The sequence below is a fragment of the Eleutherodactylus coqui genome, chromosome 8 (genome assembly GCF_035609145.1).
Source record: "Eleutherodactylus coqui strain aEleCoq1 chromosome 8, aEleCoq1.hap1, whole genome shotgun sequence".
Lineage (NCBI taxonomy): Eukaryota > Metazoa > Chordata > Amphibia > Anura > Eleutherodactylidae > Eleutherodactylus > Eleutherodactylus coqui.
In genome coordinates this window covers 29,315,237-29,332,522 of record NC_089844.1, presented here as the reverse complement: position 1 = coordinate 29,332,522, position 17,286 = coordinate 29,315,237, and the positions used below count along the sequence as shown (strand labels likewise).

The 17,286-nt window shown below is 44.1% G+C and overlaps 1 protein-coding gene across 7 annotated transcripts in view; it reads left to right on the top strand.

The window, feature by feature from the left end:
- Positions 1-17,286, top strand: part of MLPH (melanophilin) — a 98,287-nt gene that overhangs the window by 30,689 nt on the left and 50,312 nt on the right. For 6 of the 7 annotated variants that reach the window (XM_066575397.1, XM_066575399.1, XM_066575394.1 and 3 more), the window contains exon 1: positions 8,668-8,763. The exons of the other annotated variant lie outside the window; for it this stretch is intronic. The gene's annotated coding sequence lies outside the window, so the exon portion shown is untranslated. Of the gene's footprint in view, positions 1-8,667; positions 8,764-17,286 lie in introns of those variants that run through there. 7 annotated transcript variants of the gene reach the window in all.

The following is a 17,286-nucleotide window of genomic DNA, read 5'->3' as shown; positions in this document are numbered from 1 at the left end:
CAAAGGAGCGAGCATTACCGGGACGAGCTGCTGTGCATCGCTTGCCCGGCAGTTGATCCCGTGTAGATGGGTCTTAAGGGTGGAGGGTGGCACTGTATTCCCAGAACTATGCCCAGGGAGTACTTGGTAGCCTGTATTCTAACTATACACTGCAGCTTGGCCTCTCGGGCACAGACTTTGATGCTCTGTTGCTGCCTGGTAAAGTTGTTGTCCAGTAGTTCAACAAAACAGCAGAAAAATTCTCCTGAAATAAAAATAAAAAAACCTTCTCTCTGCTGCAGGGTGCCTGTAAGAACGGTACGTGGTCAGTGATCAGCTGCAGTAGTCACATTCCGTTACAGCACATCATCGCTGGCAGCCTATAAGCAAAAACCAGCGGGTAGCCACCAGAACATCTGCAGTGGAGCAGAGGGAGACTGAGGAGTTAAGAACTGTTTTATTTAGTTTTTTTTTATTCTAGGACATTCTCTTTTTCTGAACGACTGAACAACCTCTATAAGGCCAAGTAGCAGATTTTGTTCCATGCTCTTATTATGGCATGTTTAAAAGGTATAAGAGGAGAGAACTACAAGTCCTAGCACTTCCCTAGCTATAAGAACTTACCCAAACATCCACCTTTATAGAATATTCAGAATCCGATTCTGAGCTCCGCACTCTCATGGCATCATCAAAGGTCCTTCAGTCCATACTGCTGAGCTCTGCTCCTTGTGACATTATCGCAGCTCCTGATGAAGTTACCATCTACACATCATCTCAGGTCCTCTTCACTTCTCCTGTGCTGCCTGCCCCTCCTTCCCGCTAGGTGCCACCACCTGAGGCAGAAGGCTTCTCTTGCCTCAAGGTAGGGGTGCACCTACATCTGAGTCTAGGAGGCACTGTGTGGGACTACCTGCCTGGAAGGGACAGATGTTCACACATTTGTTTCTATTATAGAGGTTCTTATATTTGCTTCTACTATTGATTTATTTAAATTTATGGAAATAGGAGACATATTCAAGAATTGTTGTGGCTCGAAGCACTTAAAGGGAATCTGTCATCAACTGTGAGCATCATAAACTAAGTTATTGTGCTTATAGTTTAGGTAACGTGGAGTCCGGGGAACTATGTCTCATACTCACCTGGCCCACTGTTCATGCGGTGCCCCTGGCGAAGTGCAAAGCCTGCTTTTCAGAAGGCTGTGCACGTGCATTCCCATAGAGACTAATGGAAATGTGCGCACATAGCCTTCTGAGATGAGTCAAGCTGGCTGTGTTCACGTTGACTTGGTAGGGCACACCTTTGGAACAGGGGACCTGGTGAGTATGAAAAGAGACTCCACATCACCAAAAATCTAAGTTCCATAACTTATTCTGTGATGCCTATACTTGATGACAGGTTCCCTTTAAATGCACTGCACTAAAAATAGTAAAAGGTAGCTAGATAGACTATAAACTAGGCACAAGCTGCACCCCGTCATTACCTCTCATGTGTATGGTATGTAATGTTCATAGACAGCATAGCTATGAGACAATCCATGATACTGCCACAACAGCAAACACAATTGCAGCTGTTAGCACTTAGTTTGGAGTGGCGGGGCTCCCTCTGGTGGCATCACGGCCTGATACACTTACAATTGGTTAAATGGATATATTGAAGACTAGAGAGATATCTTATACCATCACTTGAAAACTACAAGCAGTATAATCCTTCTCCTGGCATCGTCCTATAGGAGCATTCTTCTTTGTAGGTAGGCATGGGGCGCTTTCCGATTTTTAGGAAAATTACAGAAACTTGGGGATAAACAATTTATGATCTGCTGTGCCGTTTTAGCTGAAAGACATAAAAGTAAAAAAAATTTTGCCAAATATGTTACTGTACATGTGGGTTTCTTCACATGGGCGTGTTGTAGACCTGTTATATGGCCATAATCATGGCCGCATAACAGAACAACACGACACCATTGATTTTAATGGTTTTGTTTTCATTAGCGGTATTCTCGCCCATTAATAGTACAGGCAAGAAAAGATATCAACTACGTGCGAGTAAGACAGGGCAGGGTCTATCCTCCTGCTGTTTTTTTCAAACGCGTGCACAATGGCGCGGAGTTTGAAAAGTCAGAGAAAAAAAGAAAACTGTTCATTTGAAACTACGCACCATAGTTGCACATATGGCCATGTTTTTTTTGCCATTAAGGCCTCTTTCTCACGGGCTACAAAATCATCGATACAAAACATAGCGTAGTGTATGTGAAGCCCGTGGTTTCCAATGGGTTCTTTCTAGTGATGAGCGAGCAGACTCGCTAAGGGCAATTGCTCGAGCGAGCATTGCCCTTAGCGAGTACCTGCCCGCTCGAGAGACAAGGTTTGGTTTGGGTGCCGGCGGCGCGCAGGGAGCTGCGGGGGAGAGCGGGGAGGAACGGAGGGGAGATCTCTCTCTCCCTCTCCCCCCCCCCCCCATGCTCCCTCCTGCTGACTGCCGCTCCTCACCGCTCCCCCGCACCGGCACCCGAACCTTGTCTCTCGAGCGGGCAGGTACTCGCTAAAGGCAATGCTCGCTCGAGCAATTGCCCTTAGCGAGTATGCTCACTCATCACTAGTTCTTTCAAATGAGAGATGTTTTGTAGCTGGAAAGAACCCATTGGAATCCATGGGCTTCACATGCATGCCTTTTGTAGCCTGTGTGAAACAGGCCTTATAAGGTGTATTTATTTGTTGCAGCTCCATGGTGTATGCCAAGAAGATGGAGAATAATCCAGTTATATGAAGCAAACAGCCTAGTACCATAATCCCATGCTACTCCATTAAGGACTCATTCACTCAGACGTATGCAATTTTAGTCAGTGCAAAGGTTACCAGTTTCACTGCATGTGTGTGTTGTGCATGCGTTTTTGTTGATCCGCTTGGGTCCATTGCTCGGGATTTCAGCTGATTGGGCACCCACTGTCAGTGCCGTAACACACTAGGGTTCGGAGTTGAAGCTGCGGCTCTGACCCCATGTAGTGGCTGGTGCATGTAACTGCAGATGCAGCTGTCATTGAATTAATGAGACCCAAGCTTGCAGTTACAAGTACCGGCCACTGCACAGGGGTCAGAGCAGCAGCTTCCGTTCCATACCCCAAGTATATGGCGGCGCTGACAGCGTGGGCCCGATCAGCTAATTGGCTGCGGTCCTGAGTGATCAACTATTGATGACCTGTCCTAAGTTTAGGTCATCAATAGTATTAACCTGGAAAACCTTTAGGCTGGGTTCACACGTTGCGAATTTGCTGTGGTTCGCTGTTGCATATCCGCACAGTGGCAAAACCGCTGCGTTTGCAGTGCAAATGTGTTTGGCCAAGACGAAAAAGCGGCCACAATACGCAAGAAAATGAGCAATCCAAAAAGAACCTTTGAAGCGGTTCTTCTGCTGCAAAACCGCAACAGAAAACCACAGCAAAACCGCGGCAAATCCGCCCCGTGTGAACCTAGCCTAAAGTGACAGTCTGATAAACACCGAGCCGCATTCTCCTTCACTTTTGGCGAGACATGTGGCTCTTCATTCATGAGAACATCACTTTAAGGGCGCCTACCCACTTGCGTTGCCGATTTTCGCGCGTGAAAAACACGGCGTTTTCGCGCGTTTTTCGCGGCGTTTTTTGTGCATTTTTTGCAGCCCTCCATTGACAATCATGGGTGCATTAAGAGAAAAATAAGGACACATATGCAACTGACAGTTCCTATGTGAAAAAACCCCACGAAACGGGAAAAAAACCCCAGATGGACAAGAACACATTCTATACTAATTGCTCTTGAGAAAAAACGCAAAACATCGCAGGAAAAAAAATCGCAAGTGGGTAGGCACCCTTACACTATCACTGTGTAAAGGGGAATGGATTTGTAGCTTTCCAACAAATAGGGAGGTCCAACACCTACAAAGATGTTCCATCAATCATTTTAGTGTTCTAGATCAGTGTTTTTCTCAACTCCAGTCCTCAGGGACCACCAAAAGTTTTCAGGATATCCTATATCCTGTGGCAATGTCTGAGGCACCGATAATAATTACTTCACCTGTGCAATACTGAGGAAATCCTGAAAATATGACCTGTTGGGGGTCCCTGAGGACTGGAGTTGGGGAACACTGGTCTAGATCACCAGAGAAATTGGCATTACCCATTCAGAGCACTGAGAATGCTGCCATTACTATTATCAGTCCTCTAGATCAACAGGTTTGTTACATTAACTCCTTCACTGTCCTAGACCACCAAGGAAGTTTCCATTAATCTCTTTATCTAACAGGAAACTAGACATTAACCTCTTGACTAATAGTGATGATATTATATCAGTTGGCTAGTTTTGCATAATGAAGCAAAAGAACTACTTTCAGATGCCAGTATGGAGTCACCGGGGTGGAGCCACTCTCTCTGAGGAAGTCGGCCTGGCCAGTCCCCCTCATTGCTTGACCGGCATCCTCCAGGCTGGGTACTTAATCACAAGACTCCTCCAACGGCTTCTGGCACATCGCAATGTGCAAAGCCAAGGCCGATACACCTCACCTCACTGCGCGTTCCCTGATGCCGCCGAATAGATTCCAGGAGACCAACTGCTCCAGTTTTCCTTCATACTACGTGTGCAGCATTGGGTGGTTTGGATTTAAAGGCAATATGGAAGACTGATATTAGTTAAGTGTTGTTGTGTTTTAGGCCGGACTCACACAAGTGTACCTGCGTGCGCAATGCGCAGAAAATAGACCCCATTTTTTGATTAGGATCATTCACATGTGTGTTTTTGGCAGACGCATTTCGGTCACGCAAAAAAAAAAAAAAACACGCCTCATGTTCTATTTTCCTGCGCATTTTAAAGTCATGAAACTAATTCTATCATTGATTTTTTTTTTTGTTTGCGCATGCAAATGTACCTGATTTGCATGTGTAAAAAGTACAGTAAAAGTACACAACGCCCATTCTGTAGAAACACTGTGCAAATGCACGCGTAAATATGTATACGCTCATGTGAATACAGGCTTAAAAGGATACCACCCTGTGATCTGTGGATCCAGCTTCTGTATATCACTCCTATTAGAGATGAGCGAGCACCCAAGTGCTTATTCGAGTCGAGCTTTTCGTAAAATTCTAGAGCCCAACTCAAGTAACGCACCCCATTGACTACTATGGGAGACTCAAGCATTTTTGTATGTGGGACGCCGGGTGCCGAGTTTTTTTTTTTTCTCTTGATTTGTGTGTGTTCTCTCTCCCCCTCTCTCCCTCTCCCCCTCTCCCACCAGAGAAAATGTTGGCCAACCACACTTGTACAAACATTGTTGACCGACTGGGCTTTACACAGGATTGGTGGTCATTTAAGTGAATGCAGGCAGAGTGACCGGTGATTGTTCTGCGCCCGCCTTCAGCCGCCCGCCCGCCTAAAAAGACTAAGCAGCTCCTGGGTTTTAGTTCTGCTTAAAAACTAGTGACTCTGACATGTAGGAGATTTCTCGCTCCGTGTCCTGTTGGCGGGCACATGTACGATTATCACCCGAATTTGCTGTTTCCAGCAAGAATTCTGAGAATAATCTCCCCCATGTGAAGAACTCCTTAGTCTAAACATGAATGTGTTCCTAATATGTATGACATTCATGCAAACTCTCTAGGAACATCTAAAGACTCACAAAAAAGGTGAGATCGCCTGAACTGCCAAAAAAGTAGGCTTTTCTCCCAGACTCATTGGTGATTCAGCAATGGCAGCATAGAGTATAGTGCCGCTATACTGCAGGTAGCAGTAACAAACATACAGTATCAGTAGCTCTCCGTTGCCATCATTGAAACACAAAAAGCATCATGACAGCCCATCTGAGGTCGCTTTCACGCAGCCGAGAAACCGCGTGGGATTTGCAAGACGCACAAATCTCACGCGAATATGAACCCCATTCTGTTGAATAGTGGCCTATACATAAGCGATACTGTGCGGGGAAAAATCGTGGCATGTCCTAACTCTTTGTATACCTTGGAAGGCATCACCCATTGATTTCAGTGTGACCTGTAATGCATCGGCTGTCATACAATGTGCATGCCAGTGCGATGCAAGGTTTCCCATTGAAATCAATGGGTAACAATTTCGATCCTCTGTCGCGCGTGAAACTCGCATGTCAGGATCGGAATTTCACAGGTGCAAGGCGTTCTTGCCTGAAAACCGCCTTGCATCCGTGGGTAAATTGCACGTTCACAAGCGCTACATCGAAATAGAAGGAAGAAGGAAGACAGGTTCTGAGAACCTTTTAAAATATTGGTTGTGCTAAAAAAAAATTAAACAAGAAAATTAACTGATAAGCAAAGATGAAATGTTTTTGTCCTGCAGCAGCCAACACAAGATGAGGTGCATGTCTGATCCATTTCTACCACTAGGTGGCACAATAGACTTATGTGTATAGTTGTACATTCTGGTACATATGGATCATTGTACTGTTACTGGCTGGAAGGTATATATATATATATATATATATATATATATATATATATATATATATATATATATATATATATATATATATATATATACTAGTTGTTAAATTTACAAAGCTTTCCTTTTGGTTGAAAAACACAGCCAATCAATACATTGCTGGTACTAAGTACTTATGTACTATCAGGATATCAGGATAGCATGGAGAAGCAGCAGTATTACTGTTATAATAATCTTTCATCATGCATTTACCTATTCTTGTTTTGGCATCAATCAAGGGCTCCAGATGTGTGATGCAAGGTGAACATTTCCCAAGGACGGGACGTTTCAGCTTCTGTCTCACCATCTGTAACATAGTTGTCATAGTAATAAAAATGAAGGGGTCTGCTCATGATCAGCTGTTATTGCTAAAGAAAGGCACTGCAGAAATAATCAATAGAAAGGGTGAAACCAGCTCACCCCCCGGACACTATCCTGGAATCTAAGTAGCATGGTGCAGGGAAGGAGGCCGCCTCAGCCACGGATTTCTTCCAGCAGTTATATGAAGTTAAAAACAAGACTTTTATCATAGCATCCTTAACCCTTTCCAATCCACTGTCTGACATCTAAAGACATTATGATTTAAGGCTGTACAGCTCTGATGTTGGAAGATGTTCATCGGGGTTCTCTTACTGTGTATTGCCAGCCTCTCTGCTGTCGGAGCCTATCCAACATGTCACCTCATGCAGTACTGGCTTTAGCCAGCATATAGTGCTGTTGTATAACGGCAGACAAGAGTAAGCCCCCTAGGAAAACCAGGATACAAATTGGATTGGAAAGGGTTAAAAATATCCTCATAGAAACAGACGAAAAAAAGGGGAACAATTTACATATTTCAAGCCTGACATGATGAAGAACTCGGATTGGGAGGCTTGAAGCATGTAAATTGTTCCTTTTTTTTTCCGTCTGCTCCTATGAGGATGTTTTTATGAAAGCTATAATAAAAGTTATGTTTTTAACTTCATACAAGTGTTGGAAGAAATCTTGTGTTCATTGGCCTGTCCATACAATACAAGAAGGAGGTAGGTCTTCCTGAGAGACACACTTGCTTCTCTGTCTTGGCTAGTGCAGGGTATTGCCAAATGGGAAAGCAGGGACCCCCCAAACCCTCCCCCCACGTTATATCCATATTCCCTACCATTCCATATTCACAGACCATATAGCACCCACATATTCCACACTGCTATACAGAGATTGTCATCATTCATTGCTGTCATCAATAGGACTAACACTTTAAATGTCCTATGTCAGACACACAACAGGACCATTTTCATGGGAAGCCAATTACCAATTAATCAGTATGCTTTAGTGTAAGCTGAAAGTAGTTGACTCGTGGAGTTCAGGGATATGTTATAATTACCTCCCTGTCATTCCCCGGTGTCAGCGCTGGAAGCCGCCACTCAGTGCATTAGAGGCGCTGCTAAATAGCCTGCCTGTTTTCACTTTATGATGGATGGACTACTTAGTAGAGCCGCTCAATACACTGAGCAGCGGGTTTCAGCGCTGACACCGAACGGACGAGGTAAGTATAACACTTACATCCCCGGACTCAGCGGGTCACCTACTTCTAGTCCACAAGGTTAGCTTACGGGGTAAAAGTAGATGACAGAGTGTCTTTAAGTCCTATGAAATCATGGTATGTGCGCAAATATATAATAGCAAAGAGAGAATAGTGCAAAGAGAACGGGACAACAAAGAGCCACAAAAGTGAAGAACAGGAAGGGCAAAATATTTGCAAATGGAATATATATATATAAGTAGATCAACGGGGCAAGTCGCAGAGAGACCTCCATATTGGTTTGCCTGGAGTATTTCGTATATTCCAAACAGCTGACGCCTTTGTTTTATAACTTTTATTCCTAATTCCACTGAATAAGTTTCCTGAGCATGGATATTTATATATACAGATTGCAGTCACCTCCTGGAACGGGATTTCTACTAGGTATACCCATAAAGAAAAAACGCATGGCAACAAGGGTCTGCCTTTCAGCATGAATATGAATGACTATGTATGCTGTATGCTGACTAGTACCATGGGGGTCAATTAGAAAAAATAGTAACAATGTATGGTAATAAAGGACTCATTTGAACTGTATAGACTTCTTCTGTACGTCCATTTGAGAGCTGATCTACACTCCTTGCCCACAGAGTGCCCAGCCCAACACTCATGTGATAAGGGCACTGCCGCTGCCTGAGGCTATGGGAGGTGACGGGGAAGGAGGGCAGGAATATGTGACAGCAGGGCCCCCCTTCACAAACACACACAATCTTGTTCTACTGAGTTCAGCCCAGACATTGCAGCTGCAGGAGTGAACAGGTAACGGCCCCTTGTAGCCCCTCTTGTCTCTTATTCTACTTTCTTTCTACATAACACATTGTGTCCTGAAACTTTATTGGGACGGGTCTTATATTCTTTTGAGTTTGCTCTAGTATTTTGATGTATTGTAACAATAGTAAGAATAACAACTTGTAACAACTGATGCCATCCAGCAGGCAGTGACTCTATGGGATCATTCATGGCATCTGGCACATCAGTTGTCACACGGGATATTACCCCGAAGCAGGCAAGAAAGTGTTGTGTGCAATGTTGGTCTGTCCTGCTATGAACGCTGGAGCACTTCAGAAAGTGTGCAAAAGTGTCATCAGTTGTGTCCGGCTCAGGTGTGGAAGAGTCGGACTGATATATGTGGAGCCGGCCTTACAGAATGCTACATAGCCGACATTTATCTGCTGAAACAAGGACATTGAAATAGTGGGCATATATGATTTTGTGACCCATTAATTAACATTAGTGGATTTATTTAATTTTCCAATTTTAGACCAAATATTAAATGTAATGGAAAACTGAATGTTGTATAATGGAACAGATGCTGCAAACTGGCGTGCGGCATCAACTGTAACTGCAGTACAATCTTCACTTTACATGTTGGGTGCTTTTGTCCTTTTCACAGAGGTAAAACTTGGCAGTACAGTAAGTAGGGTTTTCAGAAATGTCACTCACAACTGTTTTTGGTCATGACTTGGTTGTTTCAAACTCCAGCGGTTGGACAGACGTACCATATGTTCAACCTGTGCCGTTTCATAGGGGTCTAGTAAGGAAGGGGGCCGACTGTCACCTTCAGAATATATTGAAACATGGTAGATTTGTTGCAGAGATTTCAGTGAGTGTCGGCTTCTTCACATGGGCGTGTTGTAGTCCTGTAATGCGGCCATGATCATCGCGGCCGCATAACAGAACAAAACCACTGATTTTAGTGGTATTGTTTTCACTATTGGGATTCTCACCCGTTAACAGTATGAGTGAGAAGAGATAGGATTCCTGCACAGGTGTCCCTGTACTGTGCGATACCAGGTATGTACAAAAATCTCAGGTGCAATCAGCATCGCCCATGTAAACACCCTAAGGCGGCGGAGCCCGTCACAACACCCCCCAGAGACACCCAAACTTACCTGCAGATCCGGCGTCCTTGCTCCCGCATGACGCTTCGGCGTGACGCGCAGCAGCGTCATGTGACACGCCGGCCACGTCAAATGACACGCCCACCGCGTCACATAACGCGGTCGGCCGCGTCATATGACGCGGTAGGCGGGGAAGCGGTTTCATGCTATCTTCCGCCGTGCTACAGCGGAAGATAGCGTGGCGGACGGCTTCCATTGACTGCAATGGAAGCTGTCCGTGCGTATACCCGCGGCAAATAGAGCATGCAGCGGATGAGGTCGGGTGATTTCACAGTGCAGAATTCCGTGGTGGAATTTTGCACCGTGAGCACTGCGCTATTAGGTTCAATAGAACCTAACAGCTGCGGGCAACGCGGCGGATTTCCACCGCGAATTACGTGGCGGAAATCCATCCGTGGGAAGGAGCCCTAAGGCCTCCTGCACACAGGCGGGTCGGACCCCACATGTGGGATTCTTACAGTGGAGTTTGACCCGGTGACCCTTGCGTACCTGTCTGGCGGCTTCTTTCTGCGCTGCGGTTGTGGCTGCTGGCACTCCCTCGTGCATGCGCAGTAGCCCCCGGCACTTGGGGGTAAAGCGTATCCCGCAATACTGCGTAAGTGCCACAGGACGGACAGCTTCCATTGACTTCGCTGGTGGAGATGAAATGGCAGTATTTGCTGCAGAGTCTAGAGGCGGACGCCCCACTGTGGACTCCGAAATGCAAATACGCCGGTGTGCAGGAGGCCTAGATATTTCTGCAACAAATCTGTGAATTTACCCATGGGATATGGTCACATGACGTAACTGACGGGGTGGAAAGTATCTGCGCTAAACAATTTCATAGCTCCCAATTACTCGTGGATGGTGAGTGCTCTATGCTTGGCTCGTCAAGGGTTAAAGGTCTTAATAGTACCTCTTTATAGAGTGTTCTGCTATAGCTGATACTATCCATCAGGTCTATGTAACTTTAAAGGTCATCAAAAGAGGACGGACAAGGGTCCGCCGCTCTGGACCCCAGAAATCAAGGGTTCTTCCCAGCTGAGGTCCTGAACATACCCTGAAAGCAGTAATAGGATCGTTCTAAATAACATGTTTTGAATATAACAATACACTGAAGAGACGCCGGGGAGAAAATATTAGGAATAAGGCAGCTTCACAGAGCTCTAATCTTTCGCTACAGTTGTTTGTGATGGAAAATCCTCAGCATCCTGATGTTTAATACAGGTGAATGCGATATGCACGGCTCTCAATGAGAAGAAAACATGTTTTTTAGTTCTTGCTGTTTTGTTTTTTTAACTGCAGCATGCTCTTTTTTTCATAGTTTTGCAATGTAAATTGCATGCAGCCTGCAATAGGAGCGGATTCCTAGAATTGTTAGGGCTCCTGCCCACTTCCGTCTTTTTCACGCGTTATAGCTTGCTTTTTTTTCACGCGATTGTCAATGGGACTTTCTAATGTTAAAAACGCACTGACTTGCAAAGCATTTTTAACATTAGAAAGTCCCATTGACAATCGCTTGAAAAAAAAGCAGTGATATGGCATGAAAAAAAAGCAAGCTATAACGCGTGAAAAAAACGCAAGTGGGCTGGAGCCCTTACATTTAGAAAAAATACAACCTGTACTACAAAAGGATATTGTCATGTAGCGCAGAGGCTATGAACATTACAGCTCCTCGGGTGCATGACGCAAAAGGCTACTTATAAAGCACTTCCAGTACATAAGGTCGCCAGAAAGAGTAGGCATGTATTAGAAACCTAATACTACCACTCTATGCAATATGCTTAATTTCAATTTACTACTACGGCCTTCAGAACCAAACGCTGGCTACACAAGAGGGGTGGCTTCAAATACAAAACAGACAGGACACAGCTTCAAGGAAGGCAATATTAGTAAGCTGAAATTAAGCATATTGCAAACCCATTTGCAATAGTAGGTATAAAGTGACATTTAACAGGTTATTATAACTCAACTACAATGTAACATTGTACTGCAGTGCGCCAGTCATTAACAAATGCTTCATCTATATGTAATATCAACAGTAATTTCAGAGGTTTAGCATAAAACTACTGGGCCCTGTTGCAACATCCTGATGACACAAAGCTAGGAGGGATAGCTAATAGAGATGAGCAAGCATAGTCGCTAAGGACAATTACTCGATCGAGCATTGTCCTTAGCGAGTACCTGCCCGCTCGGGAGAAAAGGTTCGGGTGCCGGCGCGGGTGACAGGTGACTTGCGGGAGTGAGCAGGGGGGAGCGGGGGGGGGGGGGGGAGAGGGAGAGAGAGATCTCCCCTCCGTTCCCCCCTGCATTCCCCCGCCGGCACCCGAACCTTTTTTTCCGAGCGGGCAGGTACTCGCTAAGGACAATGCTCGCTCGAGCAATTGTCCTTAGCGAGTATGCTCGCTCATCTCTAATAGCTAATACTAGGGAAGAGAGAGAGTATTTAAAAAGATCTAAAAAAGCTTGCGCAGTGGGCAGCAACTAACAGAATGGTATTTAACAAGGAGAAATGCAAGTCCTACATCTGGGCAAGAAAAATGAAAAAAGCACATACAGAATGGGAGGAATTGGGCTAACAGCAGCAGCACATGTGAAAAAGACTTGAGTATACTAATAGATCACAGACTGAACATGAGTCAACAGTGTGATGCAGCAGCCAAAAAGGCAAACACAATTCTGGGATGTATTAAGAGAAGCATAGAGTCTAGATCACGTGAAGTCACTATCCCCCTCTACTCTTCCTTAGTCAGACCTCATCTGGAATACTGTGTCCAGTTCTGGGCACCCCACTTTAAAAAAGACATAGACAAAGTGGAGTGAATTCAGAGAAGAGTTACCAGGATGGTGAGCAGTCTGCAAATCATGTCCTGTAGCAGTTTTCACCTGTGCCCACAGCCATGAGGCCACAAATGACAGCATACTCACCTGTCCGGACGCTACGGGTCTCCTCTCCATCGCGGCCGGATCTTCTTTCTTCAGCTTGGTGGATGTGTTTGGCACGCCAGCAGCGCGCGCATACGCCGTGCACAGTCTTTTTATAGAATCTCCTGCTCTCCCAGAGATCTATGGCACAGCAAAAAAACAGCTGCGGGTATGCCGAGGATCCGGGTGGCTTCCATTGACTTCAATGGAAGCCTCGGGAGCCGTCCATGCGGGAGATCCGCAGGAAAATGGAGCATGCATGCTGCGATTTCTTCCCATGCATGCGAACCGCACGACGGGAAAAAAAATACATCTTCATGCATTTATTTGCCCTGCGGATGCTAATGCATCACTATGGGCTTCTGGAGCTGCGGATCTCCTGCGTGGGAGACATGCGCAGATTAAATAATTAAAATCCACACGTGGACATTGGCCCTAAGGCACATTTTGATAGGTGACCAGAAAATACAGATACTTTGGGCTCACCGATAAAAGAAAGTTACATTTCACAACAAAAAATTTATTACAAACAAATTCAGAACAACCAATTTTTTGACAGTACTGTAATTACGATAAGATTGCAGTAGCTATCTAGTAACTTTCAGCTACTTCATATTCAGCAGTTAGGTTTTTGAAGTCAATTTTATGAAGCAAATCCCTTTCAATGCAGAGAAGTGCCATTATACCAAGACGCTGTTGACCCATCGGTGATCGTATAACAACTTTAATTCTTTTTAGTTGCGAAGAAGAGCGTTCCCCTGAGCTGTTGGTAGCCATTAGAGATAAATATATTCGGAGTGCTAGTTCCGGGTTCGGAAATGCATGATGACCTGCAGTAGTCTGCAGCATTTGACACATCACCTGGGCACTTCCAGTTGGTGCTATTTCATCGGGTCTCTGCTCTGTATACCAGCATTTAAATTCCAAGTCTTGTCATCACCTGATAATTATCAAATTAGTTTTTCTTCATTTTTTTGTGGCCTGGATTTTTGGCTGGCCCTAAGGCACGTGCCTTATTTGCCTAATGGTTAATCCGTCACTGAGTAGAGACCAGGTTGCAACTGAAACCATTGCAACCACTATAGCATAAACCCCAACTTCTGAGAGTACAATGGGTTGTGGTTATATTTAATGATCTTTGGTAAAATCTACACTTTACCACAACTTGAAATGCCTTGTACGGAATTCTTCAGGAAAAAAACTCTATGCCTCTGTACGAATTTGGAGTTATTTGGGGGTCTCATGCACCCCAATGGAATCTCTACTATGATTCTGTGCAAAACAGCTGTGTGCAAGAGCCTTTATCACGCATATAGACCCTACAAAGCATGATGTCATTGCACATAATTACAAGTGGAGATAGGGTAGGGGGCTGACACAGATATGTACACAGACCCCAGGAGCTTCACGCTATTGCTCTGACTCAATATATTGACTACTTCTTGGCAGCAGTACTATCATTCTTCAAGAGCAGGATGTTTTCAGGATCTGCCCGCAATACTTCGCTGCGATTAACTCAGAACTGTAAAAAAGATTTAGCTGAGCTATTAGCCAGCATTAAGCTATCTCGACAAACAAGCTGGAAGGAAGTGAGGCAGGGTAAATAGTGTGAGTAATTATGACCCTGGAGCGGGAACGTACTGGAAGTTATGCCGGTATGGCATTCATGGGTACATTAAGTAAGCTATTGTTATATTAACTGTATGTACACTGGATATATCTTCCATCTGTACTCAAAGTTCTCCCTAAAGTGCATTATCTCAGAGCTGCCAGGCTTCCAGTATTTTACCATTTAATAAAGTGTGTCTATAGGTGTAGAAGTAGCATCATCATCATCATCATCAAAGGAGGACAGTCTACCCTAAGCAACCCAATACAAAACAGAACTAAATGTGTGGGTTTGGTTATCTGACATCACAGGTGCCAAGCTATCGCTGGTGTATATGCAATACTTGGAAATGTCTCTGTGGTAGATGAGATAGGATGAAAGTGATACTTCAATGAGTTTTCAAAGCGTAGGGAAAAGAAGTAGAAATGTCACCATTTAACCTGTTAATGCTTTTATAAAACTTTCATGATTTTCAGGTTCTGAAGAGTCCTCCTAAAACACTATCCTAATTGGATACCTGAGCAAGAATCAAACGTAGTATTCACTTAGACATGTTAATACTTAGTGGGGCTCCATTGGCCCTTATGACATTGATAGTCTCCGTGGCATACGTTCTACTAATGTCTGATACATTTCAGCTGGTATTTCCCTCCATTTATCCTGCAAATGCCTGGCGAGTTCTCTCAAAGACGAAACATCAGTCTGTATACAGAAGTGTAAGGAGTGTCGTCATTTGACAGTTGAGTAATGGAAGAGCATTCTATGGAATGACAAATCACGCTACTCCATGTTTAAATCAGATGGAGATACCTGGGTGTGGAGGCCTGGGGATTGCCTTTTGCCTGAGTGTTGTGCCAATAGTTAAGTAAAGCGGATGTTACGTTGTGGTCTGGGGATGTTTTATGTGACATGGTCTTGTTGTATGCAATTTAAAAACTTTAAATATGTTTTTTTTTAGGACCAGTAGCAAAAGACAAACAAACATGTATCAAGTGAGGCTGATGCAAGAAAATTGCATCACCCACGTGCATATACACTAGTGGTAGGCTATGTACTATCCTGAGCACCTACAATAAAGGTGCTGACAATAGCCTACAGAACTCTCTCCTATGTAATAATGACTACGGTGCCAGTGTGAACTTGTTTCTGGCAGTGTAAAAGAGGTGATCAATATATATGTCTCCCCCTCTCTAAAAGTACAAAATTGTGAGTAACCACAAGCCGGGTAAAAAACGGCGATGTGGGAGGATATTACTCAGCAATCATATATAGAGACTGTACGACTCATCATAGGTGTGAGGTGTTGCAATGCTTAAATAGCGGCATTGGGGCTCTGGTAGATAACCCCCTTTGTTTAGGAATATTCAGGACTGGGTATACCGACAAAAGTGTGGGGTCAGCATATAACACGACCTAGAGCGGTTTAACCCCTAGTCTGAGAAACCACCTCCAAATGGAGATAAGGAAAAGGTTGGAGTGGCGAAGCGAATTTCTGGTTCAAACTCAACATGGATGATGGCTTAAGTGAGTCGGACCAGCAAGTCGGTTCGCTAAAGGGTTCAGATTTGGTTACAAAATTTAATTCATATTCAGATCTCGGTTTGGTTCGTGGTTCTACGCGTTTCGTCGCGAGAGTGACTCATCAGGAACCCATGAAAAAATAGAACTTTTGGAAAGTTTTACAAATGGCTGCAAAGGAGGATGTTTGGAGTACTGGTTGTCTTAAAATGAAAAGCGACACTTGTGAGCCTCCAGAACAACTGTAAAAAAGGAGAGTAGTATGGAGTAGCTGAAATAAAGTAAAGCACTCAACAATAAGAGTGTTACAAAAATACTCAAATTAGTAGATTGGAATAATCTCCACTATGCTGTCCCTGTCTGATAGGGTGGAAAACTGGCTAGTTGAAGCTCAGATATCTAAAGCCCTAGTGAACAATCTCGCCAAGGCTAGGAAAAATTCCCCATCCCCCAAGAAAAATAACAAACAAGGACACAGATATAGTCTCCAGCCTTAGTGGTAGACTGGAGAGCAATTGTAGGTGCTCAAGATAGTACATAGCCTACTGCTAGTGTATATGCACGTGGGTGATGCAATTTTCTTGCATCAGTCTCACTTGATACATGTTTGTTTGTCTTTTGCTACTGGTCCTAAAAAAAACATATTTAAAGTTTTTAAATTGCATTTAATAAAGGTTATATTTTAAAGGGGTGCTCTCCCGTGACACTGTATACAACCCGTTGGGACTTTCTCCGCCCCTGTGACTTCTATGGTCTTGTTGTAGTAAGAACCATGAACACGGAGGTGTACCCTGACATTCTAGACAATAATGTACTGCCGACAATGTGGCAATACTCTCGGAATGGTCAGCAGCACTTCCAACAAGACAACGCACCTTGTCACATATCCAATACTTTCTTACATTGGTTTGAAGATATGGATATTCCACAATTGGACTGGCTGCACAGAGTCCTGACCTGAACCTTACTGAACATCTTTAGGATGAACTGGTACATCGGGCCAGGAAATATGAACAGTGCCCATCTTCTTTGAAAGAACTCTCCTGGCATTTGCTGGATGAATGGAGGGAAATACCAGCTGAAGTGTATGAGACATTAGCAGAAATTATAGCATGGAGAGTATTCAATGTCATTGAGGCCGCACTAAGTATTGATATATGGAAATAAATACTACTTTTGATTCTTGCTCAGAAGTCCAATTACGTTTAGTGGGATAGTGTATGTTATGTTTGGGGCTTACAAAAGCAGTGATAGGCAGATATCTTACAATATGCTCTGCTTTAAATTACATTAAATACATTGCTTTAATCTATGACAGGTGAGATTCCAATTAAACATAATTTGGGGGGT